Here is an 18,388-nt window from a genome sequence, read left to right as displayed (position 1 = left end):
TTCAAGTTTGGGAAATCATCATACTAGTGATGACTTTTTGGTTGAGATCCAGACATTTCTTGGTTAAGATGTCTTCATGGCGTTCAAATTTCTATCTCTAAGCTTCAAAACGTACTTTCAATCACTCGATTTTAAGATTGAGAGCTCAAGTTATGATCGTTTTAGTGAAGACTACAAAAGCAAAATTTTTGGATGGGATTATGACGAGAATTACGAGTTTCGGGCTTTTAATTCGAGTTTAAATCATATCGGATTTGGGTTTTAGGCTTAATTTTTATTATATATGAGCCCAATATTATATTTATCATCTCTTATTATTTTATTATTACAATTTTTTTATAATTATTAAGTATTTTAAGTTATTTAGGAGTTTTATGTTAACAAGAAAGTTTTGTTTAAAACTACATCTTATTTCGATTAATTAGAGTTTTAGTATACTTTAGAGTTTTATTTGGATGTACTTAGTTAGCCTATATAAAGACTTATTCATTCTTTATTAAAGAGACAATTGTTTTCATTAATAAAGTTTTCAACTCTTGGAGTTTGTTTCTTGTTCAAGATTTCTTGTGGTGTTTAGAAGTAGTTTTCTTCTCGATTTTCTTCAAAGAGTCGTGGGAATTTATTCTTCACCCTTCAATTTTCCAAGGATTATTTCTTGTAAGGTTGATTAGAGCCATTAATTGAGCTTGTTAGGGTTTATATCTCAAAGGGTTCAATTGGACATTTATCATTATATCCATCATAACCATCGATTTATTCAATCCATCTTCCACTTTAAATTTTGTATTTTTATTTTTTATTTGTTCTCAAATTTCTTCTTTTATTGTTTTCGACTTCTTTATTACTAAATTTGTTTATTTCTTTTTTTCAGATTAGATCCAAATCTTTCATTTTCGAGTCAAACAACTTGAATTCGATCCTTCTTTTGCTTCCTCTGTTCATTCCGTACCAGTCCATTTCTGCGACTTGTCTCTAGGCTAATCTTTCTCGTCTTCTCTGTTTAAATGCCCACTCGATTTCAAGTTCTACAAAGAGTAAATCGATTATTCGATCTATGCTCATGAACACCTGAAAATAAAATGGATCCAAAAATAAAAAAATTAATTAGTAAAGTTAGAAAAATAAAAAAAATAAAATAAAAAACCAAATTGGAATGAATAATTTCACAAAAATGATTAAGGCAACAGTCCCCGGTAATAGCGCCAAAAACTTGTAGCACGTGGTTTGTGCAAGCCTACATAGTTGTTATCAAGTAATAAGTAAGTATAATAGTTATCGTCCGCACAGGGACTGTATATGTTAATAAACATTTTTCAAGATTAATATTAACAATTTGGTAAGAAAAACACAATAATTTTGAGTGTTGGAAAAAATAAATGTCTAGATGCAAAGTGATCCCTAATGTAAGTTAACCTAAATTCAAATGAAATGAATAGCTAAAAATGGATGTGATAGATTTAGCAATAGAATTCATAAGATTTCAACAATAATAACATGAATAGGCTAGAATAATCACATCAATTAACTTAGTTCATTCTCATCATGTTAATATTGCTCCAGAAAAATATTTCATGGCAACTAGATCTTTCATAAGCTTAAAACCAATATTAAGTCCTTTTGGAATCTTTAGGGTTTCTTAGAATTCATGTGTAGTAACAGGGACTAGGTCGGTTTGAAACAATTTAATCACATAAACACAAAATCTATGCAAGGTAATATAGCTCAGTCAAGTTATTATGGACCTTAATTTATTCTGGTTTGAATATAAATTAAGCATGCACTTTTCAATTATTGCATCCATTATTAATCGTCTGGTTAGGATCACTCGACTAATTCTAATGCATTCAATCATATATTAATGAAATGTATACTTGAGTTTAACTGAAAATATGAACGATTGAGGCACAGAGTATCATAAACACAGTTTAAATGAACTTTATTAAATTAATGCAACCATCATAGCTAAATAGAATTAAGCTACCATTGTCGATAAAAAAACAACGAAGCAATTTGCAAACATAATGAATAATTAAGGAAGAGCAAAAAGGAAGAGAAAACTCTTTGATAGTATGATCACTAGCCGTGGAGGCTTCCTCCAATTCTTACAACTACTCCTTCAGGTGGCTGGCCAAGAGAAAGTTATCTCTCTAGGAACTACTTAGCTAAATATGGAAATAGGATGGGTGGAAAAGAATGAAAGTTAGAGAAAAATGAGAGGATGGATGAATTTGTGTTAAAGGATGAAATGAATAATGATTTAGGAATGATTGAATAGTAGAATGAGAGGGTCTATTTATGCTAGAGGGATGGCTAGTAGGTTTGCTAAAAATAGCATTTTCAATCCCATTATATGCTTTCATGCTAGGCCGGCCATATATTGTGGAAGGGAGTGGTTTTTGGTTGCTTGATTCATGCATGAAATCATGCTTGAATCAAGCAAGGTGGTGGACGGCTTCAAGGGTAATTGCTAAGGGCTGATTTTTGAATGTTTTGGAAGTGTGAGGGCCTCTGAATAAATATCCTAAAAGTCAATATTAGACTGCTCAGATGCCATTGTCGAATTGGGCTTTACTCCCCTTTTCTTGGGTGGTTTTTTGACCTAATTGCTTGCCAGACTTGTTCTTTAATTACACCAAAATAAATTGGATCGAATTAATTTCTTCGTGGCCCAAATTTGCTTGATGTTGACATCCATGTGGAGTGAAAATAGGTTGATGTTCATGTGGTATTAACAAACAAACCATTCATAATTCCTTGGTCTAACTGCAAAACTTAAATCAAAGTTAATATATGTCACATAAAATAATTAAATTATGCAAAAATTTAATGTAAAATAGCATAAAATTACATTCTTCATTAAATCATGCCTGTATGTTAATATGAACAAAATTCACCCTTTTAACTATCAAATAGTCAAGATTAATATTATTTTTAAGTAAAAAGGTGTCGTAAACTACTAAAAAAACCTATGTAATTTAGATTTTATTGTGTATAGGAGAGTGCATTGATTCGCGATGCACTTATGAGACTTGTTAAGGACTCTTTATGTCATTTTGAGGCATTATAAGGAGATCTGCCTATCCAACAGATTTTGATTTAAAACAAGTGTGTGAGCATGTTTCATGCTATTTAAAGATCTATTTTGAAACAAGTACAAGCTAAGTTTTTAAGTATGTTTTTCAGTAAGTATACGCGAAACTAGTTTCAATCTTATATGTTTTCTAACAAGCAGGATCTGTGAACTGGGTTTCATACCTTTATCACGAACCTAGCATAACAAATTTTTAAATTTTTGAACAAAATATAACCTACTCATAACTGAAAGAAAAATTTATTCTGAGTGGAAATGATTTCAATTTTTCAGTCCCCCTACTTAAGATGAACAATGTCCTCATTGTTAAAAGTGAATAGATACTAAACACCAGGTAAAATTATAGAAAAGAGGAGGTGAGCCAATTTGATTGCTTAAGTACCAAGCTCTCTTTAGATCCAATCCTAGACATGTATATATCTATTGCCACACTTTGTACTTTGCAACTTGTTCATTTTTATTTATGATTTCCACCTTTTGTTTTATTGTGCGAAAATAAAAATTCCTAATAAAACCTAATCTTAAAACATTAAATAACCTAAGAACGGAAATAAAATAAAGTAAAGATCCCCCCTTTTTTATTTATTTGCAGATCCCTCCGAATTCGACTCATCTTTTGCTCCATTATCTTTGTTTTTAAATGAATCGCTTCGCTCCCTCTTCGATAGTGGACTCCATGGTTCAAATATGAAATCTGGAAACTCAGGCACAAAAATAAATGGGTCATTGAATATTTTCGTAAGAGCTCTTCTCATTGAGTCATCTCGTATTTTTGAATATCTCCAGTAAGCTTGTTGCTACCACTGCAAATATTGCATTATATCCATCAACTTGGACAGCTCATCTCGAAGATTTGGGCGAGGTGATTGAGTCCTAAACATTGAAGTTGCGATGTCAGGTTCAGTTACTGGTTCCATTGGTTTTGCCTTATCAGGGATTTCAGCTGACTGCATCAGTTAGATCTATGTGGGATCTTCTTCTTCTTCGGGATCCTCGCTTTCTTCAACTTGTTGTTGGAGAACATAATCTCTAGCTATTCGGTAGAGGACCTAATCTGAGATTGTGCCCTGGCTATAACCTGTATTCTTTACGTTTGCATGAATTTTAAGCACAAAATTGTTATCATAAAGGGAAAGTAAGCCGGGCCAGAACGTCTAGCGGCACAATTCTGCATTTCTCTCAGGATAATTTTTCCTACATCAATGGTCTTTCCAATTAAAATCAAGTATAATAAGACCATTCACTCTAATGAAATTGTAGTCCAATGTGAAATAGGTATAAGGTTGAATCGAATGAAATAAAACCATACATTCGTTGATGGTGTCAAATATTATCTATCACAAGTGTAAATTCCTTGCTTTGACACAGTCCACTTAGAACATGAAACTGTAAGTTCCTCGAGAATTTCTTGCAAATTTTTAGACTCAATATTGCTCACCAAGGTAGAATATTCGTCGTCTTAAAAATCAGGTAATTCAAAGAATTTATTAATAGCGTTTGAGGTTATTGGTACCTTGATTCCTCAAATGGAAACTTCCGTTAATTCACTTGAGGTCAAATTTGCATAAAATTCATGAGCTAAGTCCTCATCTACACTAGTTCTTTTCTCACAAAATAACTCCCAATTGAGAGCTTCAGCAATTTATCGAATGCGCGCGCCTTGAAATCAATATAGTTGCTTTCATTTAGTGTAAAGCCTTTCTCTGGGGGCATTTGTTGATTCTTGAAAACGCTTTCGTATCTCACTTTGGCTTCTTCACAATGGAATTTGTTTTGTGGTTCATCAGTTTTAGCAGAGGCACGAGTTCTTTTGTGAGGCATGATTAACCTAATCATAAGATAGAATAAATATTTTCTCAAAAATTTAATTAGTATAAAATATTAATAATTCAATAAATTGAAATATTACATAAAATTGAAATTTAGGAGAAAATTGTATCTTACCACCTTTTTATAAAATTTAAGAACTTAAAGAAAATAAATATAAAGAAAAAGAGGTCGATTTAAGGATTGTTGTAAGGTGTTTTGATGGTGTGGTGCGATAGGCAAGAGTGTTGGTGCAAGTTGCAAGGCGGCAGCAGCACGCTAGGGTGTAGCGGTGTGCTAGGCATGGCTTGGCACGATGGAGGCAGCAGCAATATGTGGATACTTGTGTGAGCAGTAGGGCATGTGCGTGCTGCACAGATGCAGGAGAGTGGGTAGAAGGAAGGTGCGTCGAGCTGGCCTGGCGAGCTACTAGAGCACGAGCTGGTGTGGAGGCTGTTGGAGCTGGACGTGCGGGCAGATGCAGCGACAAGGAGTAGGCTGCTAGGATGTTGGCACGCACGGTGTGCGTTGGGGCTACTGGTGTCGAATGTGGGTGTTGGTGTGGCTAGGTTGAGGTGGTGTGAAAAAGTGGAAAAGGTGGGTGAATTTTATAGTGAAGGGAGTAGGGGTTTGATTAGAATTCTTAGAACAAATTAATAGTTAAAAGATTCTAAGTTCTAAATCTACATAGAGTTAACAACAATTAATAATTAATATAATGCATATTAAATTATTATTTGCTATTAATTTATTGAAAAACTACAAAATATGATCAAATTTAAACTAATTCTAATTTTATGCAAAGTTGATAATAATTAATATATATTATAATAAATAAAATTATATACCAGTTAGTAACATCTTATTTATTAAATTAAATTAAAAAATTTTATTCTAGATGCTTTTGAAAATATTTACAAAAAGAGACATCTAATTTATTTAATATTACAAAAAGAGCAACCAAATTTTAAAAATAATTCAATTAAGTACCTAGACTTAAAGAAAATTTGAAATTGAGTTGCAATTTAAAACTTGGATCAAAATTAACCCTTTTATTTGAAAACTAAAAATTTATTTTGTTATTTAGGGAATAATTTCTCGAAAGAGTATATTAAAATCAATTCCCAGGAAAGATTGAAGGGGTCACAAGCGGTCCCGCTTAAGTTCTAATATCCTAGACAAAATTTATTTAAACATACTAATCCTGAAAATATACCCTAAATCATTTATTTAAAAAAGAAAATAAGAAAAATTAAATATTTGATAAAATGAACGAGATTTAATCCCGTTAAATTTTATCTCCCCAATAATGTTTTAAGCGTTGAGCATTAACTTGAAAATTATCTCCCTTATTTTGAAGTTTGACAACTCCGTATGGATAGACTTGGTGAATCATAAATGGATCGGACCAACGTGATTTTAACTTACCTAGAAAGAACATTAATTTGGGATTGAATAACAAGACTTGCTGACCTGCTTCAAATTCCCAAACTCAAATGTGCTTGTCATGCCATCTCTTAAGTCTTTCCTTGAGTAATTTGGCATTCTCGTATGAGAACATTCAAAATTCTTCTAACTCGTTGAGTTGAAGCATTCATTTCTCTTTAGCAAGTTTAAGATCCAAGTTGAGTTGTTGGAAAGCCTAGTAATCTTTGTGCTCTAACTCCAAGGGTAGATGACAGGCTTTCCCAAAGACCAACCTATAGGGTGACATCCCTAAAGGTGTCTTGTATGTTGTCCTATAGACCCATAAAGCATCATCAAGTCTATTGGGCCACTCTCGTCAGTTTGGGCAAACTACCTTCTCGAGTATACCTTTGATCTCTTTGTTTGCCAGTTCAACTTGACCATTCGTCTGCGGATGGTAAGCTGTGGCAACCTTGTGCTTCACTCCATGTTTGTCGAGTAACCATTTCAACCATTTGTTCACAAAATAGGACCCTTCATCACTGATGATAGCTCTTGGGGTTCCAAACCTTGTGAACACATACTTTTGCAAAAGCTTCATCACAACCTTAGCATCATTTTTCGGATATGCCTCAGCCTCAACACACTTAGACACATAGTCTACTGCTACCAATATGTACTTGTGACCAAAAGACGGAGGGAAAGGATCGAGAAAGTCAATACCCCAAACATCAAACAACTTTACCTCAATGATGTTTTTCCGGGGCATCTCATTTCTATTGGTGACGTTTCCAACCCTTTGACATAGATCCCAACTCTTTACGTAAGCATACGCGTCCTTGAATAGTGTTGGCCAAAAGAATCCATCTTGTAATACCTTGGCCGTAGTTTTTGTACCTCCGAAGTGTTCCCCACTCGGAGTTAAGTGGCAATGATATAGAATCTTATGTGCTTAATTTTTTACCACGCATCTCCTGATCATTTGATCTACACACTTTTTAAACAAGTATGGTTCTTCCTAGAAATAGTGTTTCACATCGTGAAGAAACTTTTTCTTTTGATGATACGTCTTATCAATCAGTATCAAACCACAAGCTAAATAGTTAGCAATATCAACAAACCAAGCGGTATTATGGACATGAATTACCTTTAGTATGTATTCATCTGGAAATGTCTCATGAATGGGTATAAGTGGAGAATTCCCTTCTTACGGCTCCAATCTGGACAAGTGATCTGCTACTTAGTTTTCTACTCTCTTTCGATCTTGAATTTCTAGATCGAACTCTTGAAGTAGAAGTACCCATCAAATTAGTCTCAGCTTAGCGTCTTTCTTAACAAGTGAATACTTAATTGTCAAATGGTTGGTATAGACAGCCACTTTGGTACCTACAAGATAAGATCAAAACTTGTCAAAAGCAAACAAAATAGCAAGTAACTCTTTCTCTGTTACCATATAATTCAGTTGCGCTCCTGTCAAAGTTCGACTTGCGTAGTAGATGGGATGAAAAACTTTGTTCCTTCGCTGGCCCATGACATCTCCTATCGCGAAGTCACTTGCATCACACATCAATTCAAATGGAAAATTGTAGCTTGGTGTGATGATTATGGGTGCTGAAACTAATTGAATCTTCAAATCTTTGAAAGCTCTTATGCATTCCTCATGAAATTTGAACGTTGTGTCATTCTCCAATAATTTGTATAAGGGTTTAGCAATTTTGAAGAAGTCCTTGATAAATCTTGGATAGAAATTGGCGTAGCCCAAAAAGCTCCTAACACTCTTTACTGATGTTGGAAGTGGGAGTTTCTCAATAACATCTACCTTTACTTTATCTACCTCGACTGTATGTCTCATTATCCGATGCCCTAGAACAATACCTTCTTGTACCATGAAATGACACTTTTCCCAGTTGAGTACGAGGTTTGTTTCTTCGCATCGCCTTAGTACCTTGGCTAGATTGGCTAGACAATCATCATATGTATCTCTGAATACTAAAAAATCATCCATAAAGACTTCCAAGTATTTATCAACCATGTCAGTAAAAATAGACATCATACATATTTGAAATGTAGCAGGTGCATTACATAAACCAAATGGCATGCGTCTAATTGCAAATGTACTGGACGGGTAGGTAAATGTTGACATGTCTTGATCTTCCGATGCTACTGTAATCTAATTCTACCCTGAGTATTCATCGAAAAAATAGAAACAGTCTCGCCTCGCGAGTCTATCTAGCAACTAGTCCAAAAACGGCAAAGGAAAGTGATCTTTCCTGGTCACCTTGTTCAGCTTCCGGTAATCGATGCAAATTTTTCATCCCGTAACCATTCTAGCCGGTATCAACTTATTATTCTTATTCTTAACAATCATAATACCTCCTTTCTTTGGCACGCATTGGACCGGACTTACCCACAAACTGTCTGAAATGGGGTAAATTATACCCACATCTAACCACTTGATGATTTCTTTCTTTACCACATCATTCATGATGTGGTTTAATCTTCTTTGTCCATCAATCATCCCTTTTTTTCCATCTTCCAGGATGATCTTTCGCATGCATACAAATGGACTAATACCGCGAATATCATCTATGGACCATCCGATAGCCTTCTTGAATTGTTTCAATACTAGGATGAGTTTCTCTTCTTGCTCAATGGTTAATTCCATTGAAACAATCACAAGCAAAGTAGAAGCGTTACCCAAATAAACATATTTTAAATGTGAGGGAAGTACCTTCAGTTCTAATTTAGGTAGCTCCTCGATTAACATTTTTGGTTGGGCATAATCCCTATTCTCTAACTCTAAAGATTCAAAGCGGGATTGCAAATTAAATCCCCTTTGATTAGCTCTAAAGATTCAAAGTGGGATTGTGGATTAAATCACTTGGAGGGTCTGATGTCAAAATTTATTCCAATAGGTCCTCAACAAAATTAAGTTCCCTTTCCATGATTAATTCCTCTAAATCAGACACAGCAGAACAATCATCAATTGCGTCAGGAAATTGCATAGACTTAAAAACATTAAATGTTACCTGATCGTCCTGAACATGCATAGTCAGCTCGCCCTTCTGCACATCAATAAGGGTCACTGCAGTTGCTAGAAAAGGCCTTCTTAGGATGATTGACACTTCTTTGTTTGCTTCAAAGTCTAGAATAGCAAAGTCAACAAGAAAATTAAATTTTTCTATACGTACCAATACGTCCTCGATTTTTCCTTCTGGGTGTACTAAAGAATGATCTGCTAATTGAAGTGTAACCGTATTAGGTCTAACTTTACCTATCCCCAACTTCCTAAATATTGACATGGACATCAAGTTGATACTCGCACCCAAATCACATAGTACCTAACCACAATATGTTGCTCCAATGTTTTAAGGTATGGTAAAACATCCAGGATCTTTTAACTTTGGGGGTAGTTTGTCTTGAAGATATGCACTGCATTCCTTTGTCAGGGCTACCGTCTCAAGTTCTCCAAGTTTTCATTTTTATAGGATATCATTCATGAATTTGACGTAGTTCAGCATTTTTTCAAGTGCTTCAACCAACGGGATATTGATATGAAGTTGCTTGAGTACGTCTAGGAACTTCTTGAATTGAACTTTCTACTTCTGCTTCTAAAATCTTTGAGGGTAGAATGGTGGAGGCTTCTTTATAGAACTGGTTGATTCGTCTTCTGTGGTTCTGCATCTAACGAAGTTGTTAGTTTATCAGAATTAATTGGTTTAGAAGTTACCTTATCGAGTTTTGCTGATTCTCGTTTCGGTGAAACTAAAATTTCAACACTCGGTTGAACTTCCTCTCAGTCTTGAGCATCAGCTGGCTCCTCTTCAACTTCGATGGTGTTAGGCTCTAATGTCTTTCTGCTCCTCAATCTCAACACTTTACAAGGCTCCTTTCCTGGATTCCTCGGATTCTCCGTATCAATAGGTAAAGCACCTTGTGGCCAATTTCTGAGTTCAGTTACAAGCTAGCCCATTTGGTTTTCCAGGTTTTTCAATGTAGCTACTTGGATTTGGATTAAGGCATCATTCTTGGCTATGTATGCCTTCAACAAGTTTTCTAAGCCATTGGATGGTTCAACTTGAGGTTGTTTCTGAACTTGCTGGGTAAAAATAGGTGATTGGGTCGGTCTATATTAGGCGTATGTGTTACTAGGTCCAGCCCCTTGGTTACTCTAGGAGAAATTAAGGTGGTTTTGCCGCGATGAGTTATAGGAACTGGATTGTAGTCCTTGCCTTCCTTGATTTTGGTTCTAGTTACCCATGTAATACACGGATTTTGGGATCGATGGACATTCTTCGAACAGATGTCCTTCGCCACAATAGACACAGGCTACATTTTCAAATTGATTCGATGGTTCTGCTATAAAACTATTAAACCCATTAGTGGTAAAATTTTTAACCATTAAGGAAATCGAGGATACCTAAGATGCGAGTGAAGTGAGAGCGTCTACTTCATGTATTCCAACGACTCATCTTTCTGATACTGCTCGATTGGTTGGCCATTGATAATTGTTATTGGCAATCCTCTCGATGATTTTATAATGAGAGTACCACTAGCAGAAGCGTCCACTACCATCCTCGTGAAAGAATTGAGACCATTATAAAATGATTCAAGTTGGATGCAATGTGGGATTCCATGATGAGGGCACTTCCGTAATAATTCTTTGTACCTTTCCTATGCCTCATACAAGGACTCATCATCCATTTGTTGGAAAGCAGTGATCTCGTTCCTCAACTTAGCATTCTTGCTAGGCGGGAAATACTTCATGAGGAATCTTTCTGCTAACTCTTGCCATGTGGAAATTGAATTTGGTGGCAATGAGTTCAACCAGGCTCAAGCTTTGTCCCTTACAAAATAAGGGAACAACTTCAATCGTAGTGCATCTTCGGGTACTCCGGCTAACTTGAAAGAATCGCTCACCTCCATAAACAGTCTTAAGTGCATGTGAGGATCTTCAGTAGGCATTCCACTGAATTGGCCTACTGTCTAAAGCATTTGGAACATGACTGGCTTCAGCTTGAACTGTTGTGCCTCAATTTTGGGTCTTCTAATACCCGGATTAAGATCATGAAATAATGGCATGGCATACTGTCTTAAAGCTCTATCCCTATCATCAGCAATAAGGATAGGATTTTGAGTAGGGTTTGCTCCGTTTCCTTGATTCAGATTTTCAAAGTTCATCTCTTCGTTTCTTCTTTGACTTGCTTGTCTTCTCCGCTATCGAAAAGTTCTTTCAATCTCAGGGTCTACGTGGAGTAAATCGATGATTCAATCAATACTCATAAAGACCTGAAACAAACACAAAAAAATAATAATTAAGTTAAAATTGAACAGAAAAATAAACCAAAATGCAAAATTAACAAATACACAAATAATGACTTTCTTAAATAGTCTCTGGCAACGGCGCCAAAAATTTGAAACGGCGGAAATGTGCAAATGTACACAATCGCAAAAAGTAATAACGTGACAAGTAAATGTCGAGTTATTGTACCCACAAGGACTGTGGAAAGAATTATTTATGAATGCAATTAAAAACACTTTCGTGAAGAAAAATATTTTGATTTGAGGAGGTGATTAAAAACTAAGATTTTAACTAAATGAAATAAAAATAAATAAAAATTTAAGACATATTAATTAAATTAAACATATCAACATTACAAATTTTCATAGACATGTTCATAACAAAGACAATAAAATTAAAAGGATAAGAAACAAGAATCAAATCTGGTATTTCTCTGAGGCTTGAGTAGTTTGCTTCGCTCCTCATTCTCTGCTTATTCTTGTTGAATTGAGACTTCCAAAAACACTTGAATGTGGCTCCAAATGTTGGTTGAATGACTCTTTTTCAAGAGGTGAAATCGGCAAAGGAATAGGGGTAGAAAATAAAGAACAATGGAAGGGAATGAAGAGAGAAAAGTGAGACAGAAGTGAAGAAATGAATGGGGTTGAGATATGTTTGAAGTGAGCAGCCAAGGGGAGTATTTATAGGTTTAGAAGGCTGCTAAAAATAGCCAAAATCAGCAGCCAAAGACTCCCTCCATGGCCGGCCACACATGTGGCATGTTTGAAGATTTCAAACATGCTATTTTTAGGTAGGGGCAAATCTTGAAATGCACGAATAGTGGAGGGGTTTGAATGCAAATTGAAGGAGTCTTCAAGGGCCATTTTTTCAAGAAAACTAATCAACCAAAAAAGTTGATTGGGTCAACATGTGGGACGGTTTTGGGCTGCTCAGCGCTCTGTTGGATCAATTTTCTCGGTTCAGCTCAACTGGGCCCTTTTTTCATAATTAATTAATAATAATTTATTTAACACAAATTAAATTGGATTAAAATTAAAATTAATTATATTATAAATTAATACACATAATTTGGACCGTCTTAGGCTGAAAATTTAATTAGCCTTGATGCTTCAAAATTACTTCTCGATTTTGTGCTTCTAGCAGTTCTGCCAAGCCGTTTCTTGCCCTTTGTGCGAATCTTTCAAAAATAATCAAAATTTGATAAAATTAATTAAAATTAAAATTTTTCATAATTTGAGTGCAATTTAATTATTTTATAATTATTATATATTTTTTTGACAAGAATTTTACCGAGACTACATGAATTTGAGTTAAAAAGGGCATGAAAAAGTGTGTATATTTTTGTGTTTCCACTAGGCCGTGTGAGTCACACAACCTAGCCACATGGCCCTGTGACCCTTGTAGTATGAAAAATTCTATCTTTTTCCATGAAATTCAAAATATTTCTGATTTAGTCCCGAATCGTTTCTAAAGTGTTTCTAAGGCCTCAAGGGCTCAAATAAGGGATGTTATGCCTGTGTTTGATTGGATTTTGCAATGATTATGAATGTGTTAAAGTTACATATTTTCGGTAATACTCTGTAACCCTATTCTAGAGACATACGGGTGAGGGGTGTTACACTTTCTATTAATAAATTTTGAAAATGAGGGGTCGAAGAATTTTGCGGTAATGTGGGTGATGATCCGGCCAAAGCTGAGTACTGGTTAGAAAACATGCAAAGAGTTTTAGATGAGATGTTGTGTCATCCAGTAGTCGTTTTTGCAACAACTCGTTTTTTAATGGTATCAGAAATAGTAGTTTTAGGACCACCATTCCAATGAGTGAATCTGTAAATATTATTATTTAATATTTATGAGTTAAATATGGAGATATTGTGGATTTTCATTTGATAGATTTTATTAATTGGACAGTTAGTCAAGGTACAAGTGGTTCGTACTGATAGTTAGTAGTTTTGAGAAATGAGGTTTCAAGACCACGTTTTCATAAATTGATCTCACAAATATTTTTATTAAATATTTCACGAGTTATATTATAGTTGAATCGAATCTTGGTCTGGTAATTTTAATGTTTGATTGGTTAGTTAATCGATATTAGTTATTATTTGCTAAAAGGCATTATTAACATTTATTTAAGGTTCTATATGACAATTAATCCATTTTTATCCTAGTGGTCAGTTAATGTATATGATAATTGAATGTTTATAATTAAATATTAGTTAAATTACAATTTAAGTAAATAAATTAAAAGGTTAAAAACATAAAAAAATGAAGTCATCTTCTTCATTTATTTTTGTCCACATAAAACAACCATTTTTGGAGCTTCTCATTTTCGACCAACAATCTTTTTTGCTTGGTAATGTTTTCTAAGCCCATTTTCATAATTTTTATGTTTCTAAGATCATTGCAACTAGGTCCAACTAACTTGTAACTTGGTTTTCAAAACTATTAAAGATTTCTAAAGTTACCATTTATGTTAATTGAAGTTTTTGAATGTTTATGGAAGATTTTGAGGTTGAGAAATGAAATGGGATTAATTTGGTAAGTAAATTTTATTAATTTTTGAGTTTAGGGACTAAATTGAAAATATACTAAAATTGGTATAATTTTTTGTAAATTGTGATAATAGGAGGTTGTATATGGATAAAATTGAAGTGGGTTTAATCTTTATGTAACAACCGAATAATGAAATTGAGTTGATACATGTTTATAATTAAATGAAATAAGAGGATTAGAACTAATAAATTGAATTGATTTATTGAATAGATCGAAAATTGGACCAATTTGAAGATAATCGAAGAAATGACAAATTTTGTTAATTACTCATTAGAGAGTTGTTTTTTTGTTTTCTTGAATGGGAAAGTTCATACAGTATCTTTGTGTTAAATTTTTATGTATTTACAATTATAATTTTAATTATTCGCAATTGAAATTTTAATTATTTGCAATCCAGTACAGAAAGGTGAGATAGAGGATTAAATTGAATAAGATGAATTGCAAATTGAAATAATTATTGAATTGACCTTAAACTGGACTGAAATAGGATATTTTATGTAATGATACAATGTAATTTAGACAGGTTGATAGTGATAAGGACTGAATTGAATATATGTAAAAGTATGATAGAATGTTGTAATCGTGAAATTGAATCAGTATGGTTATGTGATGTGCTACTATAGTTGAGAATTGATTGTTTGGTTGATGAAATTTTTAATAAAATTGAGAAATCATTACCCTATTAACTGTTTGGCCAGAGTTGGATATAGTTGGCATGTCATAGGATAAGAAAAATTCAGGATTATACGACTACGTGTCGGGGAGCGCTGGGCACCCCATTTGTCGGTTATACTGACCAATGCTGGGCACATCTATTTTTCAGTTATACCGACCAACGCATGGCACATCTTATTATTTTTAGATTTATCTGATAGGCACTAGATGCCAAAATGGTGTGTTGGTTGGATCCGTATATCTGTTCGAGCCCAAGTGAGGTTAATAGGGATATAAAATGTGAAATTTGATAAACGATATATAAATTGGATTGATAATGTGATTCAATTATATAAAGATGATTTACGATATATATCGATAACATGTAAAAGATGTGAACCGGATTTACGAGCCAAAGGGCCATTATGAATTCATGACGAATTGAACGATGTGATTCAAAAAATGATATATTGATATAACTGTATAATATGAAATGAATAGAATTATAATATCAATGATACCAATGTGTTAATATGATATATTCTTTGGATTGATTAATTGGAGCTTGTATACATTGATTCATGTGATATCATTGAGGTTTTAGTTGCATTTGTAAATTGAAATGTTAATTGAATTTTGTCAATGGTATTAATTGCTTATATCATGAGATTGGGGTTAAATTTAATTGAAGTGTTAAATGTTTGAATTACTATATGAATTGGTTATGGAATGAACTCACCTTGTTGATTTAGGGTTGCCATGTTTAGGTAAAACCTCTAAGTTGAATAACTTATTATATAAATTCATACATTGATGTAAGTTGTTATTTTAATTCTTGTGAACTTACTAAGCGTTGTATATGCTTACTCCCTTTTTGTTTTCTTGTCCATGTATATGTTATCCCGGTATTGGTTTGGTAGACTTTTGATCGTATTAAGGCATGGTTATGTGTTGCATGTACTTAGGGAGTCTTATGTTTGGGAAAAATATTATATTCTGAGTGAGTTTGACATTTGAATACCATTAGTATATGTATATATATAACAACCAATTTTCAGTGCAATAGAAACAGTAGTTTTGACACCACAAATTTGATGTCAAAATAATTATTTTATTAATATTTTAATGTCTATAGCATGTTAGTATTTTCGTATAAAAATTTTGTTACGAAATTTTATCGTTAGGATGCTTAATTTGATAAAAAGGACTAAATTGCATAAGGTGCAAATTTGAGTTCTATAAGTAAAAATTGTGAAATTGCTATGAAATTAGAATATGAGTGGCCTTCAATGGTAATTATACCACTAATATAATTAGTGGACAAAGATGAAAATCTTTTTAATGGTTTTAAAGGTTATTAATTAAGGTTAATTTGGTAAATTAATAAAATATCATAAAATAAAATAAGTAAAAGAAAGATATCATCTTTCTTTCTTTCTTTTTCAACTGAAATTAGCACCTAAGGAAGCTATTAAAGACCTTCCAAGGTTCAGCCATAGTCCTTCTATGCATGTAAGTGCATTTTTGTTTCGTTTTTAATGATTTTTATGTTTTTGGAGTTGTAGTTTAATCTAGCTAGCATGGGTACTAATTTGCAAAAATGTTAAAAGTCTAGGGTTTTACCGTGAATGCATATTAGATTTTTTATGTTTGACAGATGAAAATGAATGTTTGATGATAGTTGAACAACTTTTGTAACGGGAATTTTGATGAATTTGTCAATTAGGGATTAAATTGAAAAATTAAAAATTATTCATGGTGAAATTGTAAAATAAATTGAATGTAGGGCTTGCGAGGGGTCTAAATAAAGTTCGGCTATAGTGGGTTGGTACCAAATTGCATGAATTTCATTTTATAAGCTTAAGGACTAAATTGTAATGGATCCAAATTTATAGGGGCAAAAGTGTAATTTTTCCAAAATATGATTTTTGGATTTAATTGAATAGAATGAAGTTTGAATGAATAAAATTTGATTATTTAGATCAAGAAAAGCAATGTACAGATTTAGATCGGGGAAAAGAAAAAGTGTTGGATTAGTCGATCATATTTCTTCAATTGTGATCGAGGTAAGTTCGTACATTTAATTAAAGTTGTATTATGCTCGATTTACATGCTTTTATGTTATATTATGGTATTACATCTCTACAGAAAAATCCAACGAGGTTTCGACGACTTTAGAATCTCGTTTGAACCTTAGGAATATATATGATACAAATGGCATGTCATTAAAGGTTACCATGTTTCGAGTGTTGGTCTTGTACGTCCTACTCGTGGCTGAGTTTCTGGCATATGTTGTGGTTACTTGACAGCTTGTGTGAGTGACATCGTGTAGCTACATCTTGACTGATAGCTTGTGTTGCGGTTAATGATATAGTTTATATGATATCATATATATATGGTATTTAAAGTGGTTTTCATTTTGGCATCTAAGTACTTAGTGATGGTAGTTGAATGGATGAACATTAAGGTATGCTATCAGATGTTGTTTACATATGATATAGATAGTTCCTTGAAGTGTTAATGGTTAGTTTTGGTAGCCTTAAATGTATATTGGCATTTGGTATAGTTATTAAGATTAATGGTATATGTGGAAATAATCATAATGGTATTTTTTGTGCATGTAATTGGTATATGAACATTATGGAAAATATGGAATTGAAGTTGTTCAATTGGTGGTTTGAATTATGAATGAATTTGGTAGGTGTTCAGTCAAGTTTGATTGTTGAGTTTGAGGTGTCATTTTGGCATATTGGTTGAATGGTTAGTTTCTATGATGTTCTAGCTTGTATATGTATATATATTAAGTGTCATTTGAATGCATGAAAATAGATACATTTTGTTTATGCAAGTGGCTAGTCTTTGGGTGAGAAAAAGTAGCCTATTTTTCATCCACACGGCCAGAGACACGGGCATGTATCTCAACCGTGAGTGACACACGGCCAGGCGACACAGTCGTGTGTCCGCTGTAGCTTATTAAGGGCTACAAGTCAAGTAGTTACAGGGCCTAGCACACAACCTGGGACATGGACGTGTGACTTGGTCGTGTAAACCAAGTCAGTGAGTTCCAAGGACACGGACACGTGCTGGGACACGACCATGTGTCCCTACTTCGAATGCCTACACAACCTGAGACACGGGCGTGTCTCTCTACCGTGTGACCCCTGTAGTTGAAAAAAATTATCTTTTTTTGAAAAATCTCATGTTTCTGATTTAGTCACGATTCGTTTCTATGATTAACGACCTCCACCCCCACCTGTTCCCCAACCGGTCCCCGTTATTCCTCAAGGTTTGGAATCTTTACCTGTGAATAAGCCACCTGTTGATAAAATTCACAAATATGGTGCCAAATAATTCAGGGCTACAATTGAAGGTGATCCTGAGCAAGCAGAATTCTAGTTAGAGAATACGATCCGAGTTTTTGATGAGCTATCTTGTTCACCAGCCAAATGTGTTAAATGTGTTCTATCTCTATTGAAAGATTCAGCATATCAATGGTGGAATACATTGGTCTCTGTTGTGTTGAGAGAATGTGTAGATTGGGAATTTTTCCAAACTGGGTTCAGAAAGAAATATAT

General features: G+C 33.8%; 1 non-coding gene across 1 annotated transcript; it reads left to right on the top strand.

Moving 5' to 3' along the window:
* Nucleotides 1–10,934: 10,934 nt before the first annotated feature.
* On the top strand, nucleotides 10,935–11,041 carry LOC121222713 (small nucleolar RNA R71). Its single transcript, XR_005920078.1, has one exon. It is a non-coding gene; the product is annotated as a small nucleolar RNA R71 (small nucleolar RNA).
* Nucleotides 11,042–18,388: the final 7,347 nt, after the last annotated feature.

This window comes from Gossypium hirsutum, chromosome D10, assembly GCF_007990345.1.
Source record: "Gossypium hirsutum isolate 1008001.06 chromosome D10, Gossypium_hirsutum_v2.1, whole genome shotgun sequence".
Taxonomy (NCBI): Eukaryota; Viridiplantae; Streptophyta; class Magnoliopsida; order Malvales; family Malvaceae; genus Gossypium; species Gossypium hirsutum.
This window is presented reverse-complemented; position numbering and strand designations above follow the sequence as displayed.